Source organism: Nothoprocta perdicaria, unplaced genomic scaffold (assembly GCF_003342845.1).
Source record: "Nothoprocta perdicaria isolate Ctin4 unplaced genomic scaffold, notPer1 scaffold_89, whole genome shotgun sequence".
NCBI classification, from domain to species: Eukaryota; Metazoa; Chordata; class Aves; order Tinamiformes; family Tinamidae; genus Nothoprocta; species Nothoprocta perdicaria.
Genome location: NW_020456187.1, coordinates 1714024 through 1724558, shown reverse-complemented (window position 1 = coordinate 1724558; position 10535 = coordinate 1714024). Strand labels below are relative to the sequence as shown.

Here is a 10535-nt window from a genome sequence, read left to right as displayed (position 1 = left end):
GTTTAATGATCCTCCTTTGAAATGAACTGCACAACRTGACGTAGTACACGCTAATGATACGTATCTTTGTTTACTTCAGTTGAGATTTAGAACTAATGTTGATTATGGCAAGAATCAAGAGCATTCTCTTTCAGGCATAGTTTCCAGATGAACTAATGAGTTATTCTGTTTTCTTCTGAATATGTTGCTTTTCTCTCATGTCAAAGGTTGGGTACCATAAGCTAAGATCGATGTGCAGTTGCTGTTGCAAACCTGTAATAACTTTATTGACTGAATATATCTTTCCCGMCAGTGCTCACTGATTCTACAGTAACTCCATGCAGACCATGCTTGCTTTGTTGGTTTAGAAGGTGTTACAAAAAAACAGTGAAAAACCTAACTTGCTGAAGTGTATGTGATAACTGCACCCTCTTCATATCTCAGGGCTTTTTAACTTGTCAGAAAGGGAAATTAAGCAAGCTTGGTGAGACTGGTTTTGGACAAATGCATGTTGACATTTACTTATTGTCTTTTTGATATTCCCTCCCCACTGAGGGAATAAAATAAGACTTCTTTTTTGTCCAAAGTCTGCTGTCTTTCTGCTTCCATGTCTCTTATTTTTGCACATTGGCAGTTTCAGCAGAGTAAGAGCAGTGCCAACCTTGAGTGAGAGAGGTCTCTGAACTTCATTTTCCACTACATCCCCTGTTATTTAGTTATTCCATTATGTGGAACATACCAGTGCTTTATAGCCCTTGGAATAGTTCTCCCAGGTCAGTACTTGGCATAGGATGGGAGACACAAGGGGATCGTTTTGCAGCTTCTGCTAAAGGTTTACCAATTATGTGACTAAATAGACCATGTAGCCTTGGAGCGTCATTTTAAAGGACAGTATTCTCATAACTTCACTTGTAGTGGGATGGTTGGTAGGGTATTTGTTTGGTTTCCTTTCAAAATGATTTACAAATGYTAATGAATACCCAGTAGGATATGGATATACTTTCCTAATTTGTAGATGTGAATCCAAAGCATAGAGCAGGACTCAGTTGCTGACCCATCCGTGTTAAACACTCATTATGTTGCCTTGGGCATCTATATCTGTAGCCATTTTCAGTGCTGAATAAAAGCAAACAGTAAGCATCAAGCTGTAATTAGCAATATCACGAGAAACTTCAGATACACTTTTTTTTTAACAGAATTTCTTTTCTTTGTATTGTAGAATCAAAAATGGCGACTGAGTTGAACAGGAGAACCAGGACACTCCAAAAAGTAAGTCGAAGATGACTACTCAATTCTCTCTTCTGCAGGCCATAGTCCACCTCCTTATATATAATTATGAAATCAAATAGCCCATTTTTTGATTGCACAGGGAGCRTATGCAGTCTAGAACTGTTTTACATTAACTGATTTCAAGCCACACGGTTTAGGGCGCGTTGTCAAAGGTGGATAATTGTCTGCTTTTCTCCTCATTCTGTCTATGCATAAACTTGCTCCAGACTGTGTCCTGTAGTTGCTTTATTAATGTTGCTGTAGCCTTGATGGTTGGAGGATGTGAGAAGCGATGAGTTTGTAGGGCAAAGCTTTACCTCTTCTTATGCTGCCTCTGATAAAATCTGAAGAGTCAGACCAGCTACAGCCACACAAGCAGGGCTGGAAAGGGCCTTTGGGCTCAGACTTTGTTTATATTCTCAGTATTATCAATGGTGTAAGGAAAGCTTTAATTTTTGCAATGGCTGATGAGTGTTTTTGAGAATATTTAGAGCAGTTATTCAGAGAACTGTGTACATTTATGGCTTAGTTGAGTTTCTTCTGTTTTGGGCAAGAAATATGGAGATATTTTTCAGTAGTATTTTAGATAGCAAGCTTTGAAGCTAATCATCTCWTTTGGAATCAATTATGTAAGACCTTGGCAAATTTTGAAGACATAGGCTTGGAAGTGTCTCGGACAGACCATTTCATATGGGTGGCAACTTTTACATCACAATTGTAATAACAAAACCTAAAATAAATCTGAGTTTAGTTTCACATTGGCTAACAAATGGACTTATTAGGAGATTATGTGAAGTTTTCTCTGTATTGTTGAGTCAACTTTAAATTTCCTATAAATCTCCAAATTACTCCTTAATTTACTTTACCTACTAAGGGATGATTGTGTATTTAGCGCCTGGGCTTTGAAATGATTGATTACTCCTGTTTGTCAACCAGCCTTGATATGTGGGACTTTTTTTCGTTTTTCTAACCTTTTTCTTTTATTTGCAACTTTAATTGATACCTGTGTTGCTTTTTCTAAAAAGTAAATAATTTTGCAGATTCACTTTTATTTAATGGAAGATTTCTATTAAAAATAAAAAGAAAAAAAAAAAAAAGAAAAACTGTTGAAACATGTGTCAGGCATATGCAATTCCTTCATCATCATGTTTTCCACACTGTCTTAATAGTTTTTGAGTCTCTTCAAATATTCTTTACTTCCAAGACCTGTTTCATGGCAATAAATCTTCTTTGCTGTAAAATTSCTGAAATGATTCAGTGTGATGACTGTCTCTTTTGAAAATTCCCTGAGAGTTAATCGTTAGAAATGCATAATTAGAAATACAGTTCAGTTTTCTTCTCTGTGCTGCAAGTTTTATAGCTCTGGTCGAGYTTGTTTTGAAAATTATTATCAATAAATGGCTAATGTTTGTCCTGGCAAGCAACTGTTTTCCAGTTCCTTTTCCAGTTCCAGTGCTCCTTTCTCTTCTGATCTCTATGTTAGTAATTTATTTTTATTATTATTTTTAATAATAGTAGTATATTATTACTATTATTATTATTTTATTATTATTTTAATTTAAAAGCAGCATTCTGTCCTGTTAGATATACTTCTAAATGCCATATCAAAATATTGACTAGTGGTGACTAGTGCCTAGTCAGGCAAGGAACAAAAGCTAGGCACAGAGCAAGACAACTCCTTGCTTTTGTTTTTTAAGAGAGAGCAACTTTTTCTTGAAGCTGATTCTGAAAGCATTAAGGGAATTCCTGTGAGGCTCTTGGATGGTGTGCATTGTGGGCTTTTTCTTGTGCTAATATAAAAAGATGGAGCTTGAACAGCTTTTAATATCTTCCTTTTGTACAGTGAGGATTAGTCGTAGCTCCGGGGCTCTCAGGATGCCTATGTTGGTCAATTTTTAAATTGTATCAACAATTAGTTACTTCAGTTATGTCGTCAGAATTCTGTGTTTCCAGTTTGTATTTCCTTGAGATTGTCATCAGAGATTTGTTCCGAAACCACAGGACCATATGGAGAAAAACTCCCAAATGAATGGCACAGTCTTTGGTGTAGCTTAAAATTTAATAACTTGCTAAGTATGCGAGGACAAATAAATTGCATTATCTGTCCTGTCATTCCTGGAAGGTGGCCAAAGCTTCCATAATCCCTGTGGCATTATGACAACTGGCTGTTCAAATCAGACTTTTTTAAATGGCAGTTGCATAAGAAAGGAAATCATCAGTTCATACTGAGTACTGAATATTGGATTTACCAAAGGCAATCTGTGAGATAGCTTGTCTGGAATATGGTATGTGCAGAGAAAAGGGAGCTGTGCATTTGCCAAAACCTTCAGCACAAGTGGAGAAACTGTGATTAAAAACACGCTGTGAGATACAGAATTACTTGATGACCGTTGGACTTAACGATTTCTAGCTTTGTTAAATACTGCTGTTTTCTTTCCTTGGTGTTTTAAGTTGGACATCACATATTGCACRTAACGTTTCAGGTCGTTCTGCACTGAGAAGAACAAGTTATTTTGTTCTGGCATTGGCAAGGTAGCTCTGGCATTAACTTCATTCCATCGCCCTTCCTCCATGGAGGAGGACCTGGGCTTTCTTAAAATATTCAGGCTTTGGGCACCTGCATCCCTGATCCTCCTTCAGCTCCTCTGGATAGAATAGAAAGCTTTACAGTCCTTGCCAGGGTTTGCAGTAGATTCTTGTAGGCAACTGAGTGCTACCCTTGCTGTGGAAAAGGGAACCTTGGTAGTGCTGGCTATGCAGAGAGAACTCTATTTAAGCCATACATTTTAATCATGTATTTTTCTTGCATGATATAAACCTTGTGGTTTCAAGTCTTGTGCTCCCGAATTATCCAAAAGCTTTGGCTATGTTTTTAGATGCTTCTAATCATAATTCCTTCACTTCAAAAGTGAAGAGAAATCACAGAATCATAGAATGCTTAAGGTTGGAAGGGACCTCAGAGGTCATCTAGTCCAACCCCCCTGCACACRCAGGGTCACCTAGAGCACGTGGCACAGGGCTGCATCCAAGTGGGTTTTGAAGATCTCTAGAGGAGACTCCACAACCTCTCTTGGCAGCCTGTTCCAGGGCTCTGTCACCTTCACTGTTAAGAATTTTTTCCCTAAGTTCCTGTGGAACTTTTGGAGCTTCAGTTTGTGGCCTTTTCCTCTRGTTCTATCAGTGGCCATCGCTGAAAAGAGGCCACCCCATCCTCCTCACTCCCTCCCTTGAGGCATTTGTATACCGTGATCAGATYCCCCCTCAGCCTTCTCTTCTCCAGGCTGAACAGGCCCAGCTCTCTCAGCCTTTGCTCATAGGGCAGATGTTTCAGGCCCCAATCCTTCACTTAAAACAAGATCGGAGGTTATCTTTTGCATTTCCTAATTTTGCATTTCATAATGSGAATACGTTGGATCATGTCAAAATATTCATTCTTGCTAATGCCTTGGGAAAGAATCAGTAATTTGGAGAGTTATTCTGTCCATATGTGTAAAAGCACGGACATTTTTAGAATTGACGGGAATCTCCTCTATGAAAAACCTATCATTTGTTGGCTGATCATATGAAGAGCTGTGGTGGACTAAAAACCCCTCAGCAGATGAAGGGCAGCTTTTTACTGGCAAATGAAGTTCTAACTTCTATGCCTGTGGGAAGGCAACTTAATCATTGTTGTTCCTCACTCTGTTACTTGTAAAGTGAGAGTACATGGTGCAAAAGGAGGCAAGCCACCAAGAGGTCAKTGTTATTGGATGGATATGAAGTAGCCACCAAGACGGGCTGAGTGCTATTCAGAAAGAAACTCTTCGTTTGACAGTGGTGTCTTCTAGATGACTTGCAAAGATAGAACCACAGCTTACTTTTAATAAAGAGCACTTTTAATTTTTGTCAGATATGAAAGTATCTGTAAGTTTAGCGTGTGCTTTGCAAAGAGAAGAATATGTGTATAAGTGTAGCTATTAAATTTCCATGTAATTATACATATGTATATAATTAACCAGTCTGTGCCTGGTGGCTTCATACATGAAACTCTGRCACACCCGTGGCCCTGGGGGGTTTTTATGCATGCTTTTTAGGAGTGCTTCCCTTGTCACATGAACACGAGCTGCATTGCTTTAGTCCCTGTATCCTAAACTACAGGAAGCCCCAGGGACCAGGAAACTTGTTTCTTTTTGCCCCTTTTCTGTAGTAGTGCAGCTGTTACAGCAAAGCTTTCTACAAGTGGGGAAAAGATACACGAGGCAGTATCAAAAAGCACTTGTTTTCAGACCACTCAACCTTTTTTTATTCTGAAAGGTTGCAAATGTACCTGGAAACTGTTTTTCACCTGAATTGCAAGCCGAAAATTTGAATTCGGAGAGCAGACAGGCAGCCGTTCATAGCTTATAGTTGTCCTCACTCTAAATGTCTCTCTTAATCCTCAAGGCAATGTTTTTACATGGACACACACAGAATAACAGGGTCTTAAATGTGCTGTTGCTTCCACCTGCACAGGCTGCAGTGACAGTTGCCTCTTGATGCTGCAGAAAGCGYCAGGCAGCAGCTGGGTACTCATCTTAGACCTCTTTCTGTGGTGATGTAGGGTGGAAATGTATATTCTTTATTATGTTCATATTTTTGCATGGATAACACTTAACATGAAATCTAGAGGCTAACAAATCACCATTTGACATTATTTAGCTTGTGTTCTCCCCTCTCTGAAGCTAGTGTCTATAGCTCAGGGTATGGGAACCTGTGTCCTGAAGGCTGTATATGACTCACCACTATTTCGTATAGCCCACTATCATATTTTCTTTCCATGTTAATACTGAGTAGTACTAACATGTCTGTTAACACACGGCCTGCCAATTACTTTTAAAAGCTTTAGCCCTTAGCTAGAAAAAAAAAAATCCTGCTCGGAACTGTTAAATCACAACCCATTTTCCCTCGGGACAGCAAGTGCTTCTGAGCCAGCCAGTATGGGTAGAAATAAGTCTCTGTTCCTAACGTTACCCTGTAGAGGGTTGAGGCTGTGCAACCTATTTACTGAGAGCTCTGAAATGASTGGCTCAACCTTGCAGGTCTGATTATCTCTGTATTTATATCCCACAGGGTTTCATTTTTCTTTGGACTTTCTGATCCTTTATAGGACAAGAAGAAACTCAGGAGTGAAAACAAATTTGAAATAGCAGCCTGTTACAGATACAGGGRAATGAAATGATGCACGCTACTGAAACACACTCCTTATTAGTGTTCTCTACCCGTTCTGCCATACTGGAGTCTCTCTGGTCTTTCAGATGAGAATAACTTTTTTGCCTTTTTCCCCCTCATTAAGGCTGCAATATTGTGATGACAGAAATGACTCCTCTTAACTAAACAACACAAGGACTAGACAACTGCTCACACTGGAGAACTAAGACTAGATCCAGGTCTCACAGGAGGGGAACTACTGTCCCTTTAAGCAGGACAATCACTAAGTCTGTCAATGTCTGTAGTTCTTGAGGTCTCTTGAGCTGATATTTCTGTCCATGATACCTTATACACTTTCTGCATGGGACAAGATTCAGAATAAACTGACCTTGTCTTAGTTAAGTTGTTACATGAATATGGARCCAGCCTCTGAGTTAAATAAAAGGAAATATGGGATGTAAAAAGGGARTTCACACCTTAGCAAGCAAATTAATGACCAAAATATTCTGTCTGTATTGCAGATTTAGAAATGTCCTTGGAACTTCAGTGTTAAATACGGGTTAAGATAGCCCAGATTGTTTTTTGTCCTTAAAGTTGCCTTGCTTGCAAACACCTATCCAATATAAAGTTTGCCTGTAGAAATTCAGGAGATTAGACATTAGAAAGACATTAGAAACTATATCAGATACTGTTCAGTGTGGTGCTCTGACCAGTCCATCTAGCGTTGCTGGAAAACCAAATATTTTAGTGTGAGAAAAGCACAGTGCAGAGGTGCAGGTGCTGCTTCTGATACCCGAGAGAACTCATTTACCTTATGTGTCTGTGAATGCTACTGTATTAGGCTGTGTTAATACTGCAGTCCTGCCACAGGGCTCTGCTCCGAAGTGCAGTCTGCGCATGTTATAGAATGGCTATGTAGGAAAGATAGATTTATTATTAAAGTGATAATCTTAAAATTGTCCTTTTTTATTTCTTGGTTTCAAAAAAATAAATCTCTTTTCTACTGTGTATTTGTAGAGGGGAAGGTAGTGGGCCAGATAATCTCATTATAGTTGGATAAAGATGTATAGAGATGGAACTCACAATTAACACTTAACCTCGCAGAAAACCTTGTAATTCAAAGTATGTCTTTCAAAAATGTTTGAAAGGGCAAATAGGATACAGACTTAGAGGACTGCATTCTAGTTCTAAGTTGTGYGAGATGCTATGCATCTCCCTGCTTCAATTCTCCAGTCGGAGAAATGTATGTTTTATTTACTCTCTGTAAAGCACTTTATAGACAGACTAGAGCCATTTATCTTAAAAGCTAAAAATTAGTATTGTTATGGACTTCTATAAGCTTGCATAAATCCCTGTTCCTCCTCACTCTGGTCTTCACAAAAACAGTAACTAATAGGCTTCTTTTCATTTCCAAATGGTACATAGGACTGATAATCTGTAGCTAGCTGAAGTAGTAGTTAACTCGTAGCTTCTTTTGTCCAAGCAGCCATTGAAAGCTTCAAATCAAAAAAACTGTTGTTCAGTGTTTTCAATTCTATTCTATACGTTCTTGCAAAAATATTATCTTACTCATTTTACCAAAATGAGTGGAATTGCAGAATTGTGGACTGCTTTACATTAATATTGGCTAGTCTTATGCATAGATCAACATGATGGCCATCAACATGATGCCTCTCACCTGTAGCCTGATGATCAGGAAAAAAACATCTGTATCTCCGAAAGGAAGGCTGTCAGGAATGTCCTGTGCACCAAGAAGTTCCATGACACAGTTTATCCTCCTAAGACAACTGATMACTTCTGAAGAGAGAAGACTTGATTGCCAACACCAAACTGCTACTGTGAAGTAGCAGGTAGGGTTGCCACATGTGTCATATGGCTTGGGAAGCATGAATGTGTGCAGAGAGAAGTTTTTGGACTGAAATGCAACATTCAAATAGTGCTCAGAATATCAGGAGTTAATTCAAACACACATTAAGCTGTGTGGATGCAGTGTTTGAGAAGGAAAATGCATTGATCTTGCAGAGCTAAGTGGTGCAGAAGCAGTTTGGTTCAATATAGTTAAATCACTGCACTTAGAGGAAATGACTGTCCAGTGAAGCATCCTTGCTTAGACACAGCCTGATGCACTGATTTGTAGCTCTGAATCCTCCATTAACATTTATCAACATCCTGGCCAGAATCCCACAAAGGGAACTGAGGAAGCAGATGATAGAAAAGGCAAAGTCCTTGGGCTTTTTGTTCTGTGCTGGTCTGTCGGTAATCAGAGAGATTCCTAGGCTGGGGATGCTGTTTCTAGTGATCCAAAGTGAATGAGCTCTGGGACAGTGATTTCTGAGCACTGCTGTGTTTTGATATAGGAGTCCTGAAAGCCTTATAGTATCTAAACAAAATTTAAACTAACTGTTACTTACTTTAGTTAAATTTCAAGCTTAATGCATACTGAAGAACATGTGGGATAGGGATTCCTTGCCTTTAGTTTTATCCTTACTCTACATGGATTTCTTTATGGTTGTAATTTGTCTGAGGTGTGTCTTATTTTAGGATCAATCCCTGCTCTGCTCTTAACAGTAACATCTGTATTTTGAAATGCGGWTAAGTTTATTGCACCTTTTTACGTTGTTAAGAAGCTGTTCTTGCCGAATGATATCGGAGTCATCCTTGCCCATCCTATCCTTCCTGATGGACACAGCAGCATAGGATTTATTTTAGAGTGCTACAGGAAGCAGAATTCCCGTCCTGTAGAAGAGGTTTCATATCTGACTTTCATGTTTTCCATTAGGGAGCTCGGGCTACCCACCCTAGGGCTGGCTGGCGGCCTGGCAGGAAGCTAGACAGACTGGCCTGCCAGCCAATCTTGCTGCCTTTTATAGAACATTTTGGTGGAATCAGCACATTTCCCTGCAATCACTGTTTTGCAGTGTAAAAGTGTCCCGTTTGGAGACTCTTTGGTGCAGTTCTGGGATTCTGGGATTTTTGGAGTTGCAGCTTGCTACTTTCGGATGACTGTTGACCGATTTTAATAACTAGCATGGGATACAGGRTTGTGTTCTTAAGAAGATAAGTGCCCCAGGAGCAAAAGGAGAGCCTGCTGCAATCTGCTTTTTGCTGTTCTCCTCTCCCGCCACTGCTAATAATTTATTGGGTCTAACGACAATTAGCTCCTGTCGTGAAGTAATGTCAGCATTTGGTGGTAGAATCAAAACTTTGAACTGTAAACACTGTTTACTCTTGTCACATTTCTYAGTTTTTAGGTGAAGAAATGGCCTCACCATTCAACTAAATATTCAGAGCTAAATCCTGTGAGGACACTTGAGCTTCTGAGGCGGTCTTCATGTAAAGCATTATTATTGAACAGCTTTAGCATTTACTGGATTACTTATCTAAACCCCCTCAAATCCACAGTTGCATTTGAATTGTGTATCCCACACCTGATCAGACAGCTTAGGAGACCTGGGAAGGTTCCTTGCTTTCTGAAGCATTTTGAGGTGGTGAATTGACAGTGATCCACCACTTAGCTGCTCCATGAAAATAATTTCACGTAAAATCACACCGTGTTTACTTTGATAGGTACTGTTTTCAGGAAAAACCTTAATGCAGCGTTGCTTCTCAGGAGAGCTCAYGTTGAAGTGGCCTTTGAATACATCCAGGCAGCCAATCTTATGTTTACACCCAAATTCAACACCTCATCAATATCCACCAAATGAATCAGTCTTAAATGTCATTTCATTCATTAGGGAAGTATGTATTTGAAAATGCGAAAGACTTTAGAGCTTCTTTTGTGGCTCTTGGCACTCCAGTATTTGCAGTGTCGCTGTAAGAAAGCAAACCTAGAAAATGCCAAGAGTAAAAAGAATAAAGAAGGGAACTTACCCTTCATGTAATTAGTTTGCACAGGTTTGRTGGTTCTTGTGTATACCTAATGTAACTTCACTGGAGCCCATCCAGATTCACAGCAGAGCAAGTAATTCTCCAGAAATCAAAGGAGCCATAATCTTGTAAAACTTGCACAATAGGAGAATTTAGCCTTTGTATCCAAAAGCTAAATTAGTTTAAGCAAACTTTTAATGCTGATTTGATTGCTGAGTTTGATTGGGCTTGGAGTATGAAGCTTATCTCTAGTA

General features: G+C 39.3%; 1 long non-coding RNA gene across 1 annotated transcript in view; it reads left to right on the top strand.

Annotated features, from left to right (window-relative positions):
* The first annotated feature begins 1198 nt into the window (after nt 1–1198).
* Nucleotides 1199–10535, top strand: part of LOC112958572 — a 43173-nt gene continuing 33836 nt past the window's right edge. The window contains exon 1 of the long non-coding RNA XR_003251448.1: nt 1199–1248. This is a non-coding gene — a long non-coding RNA (uncharacterized LOC112958572). The remainder of the gene's footprint in view (nt 1249–10535) is intronic.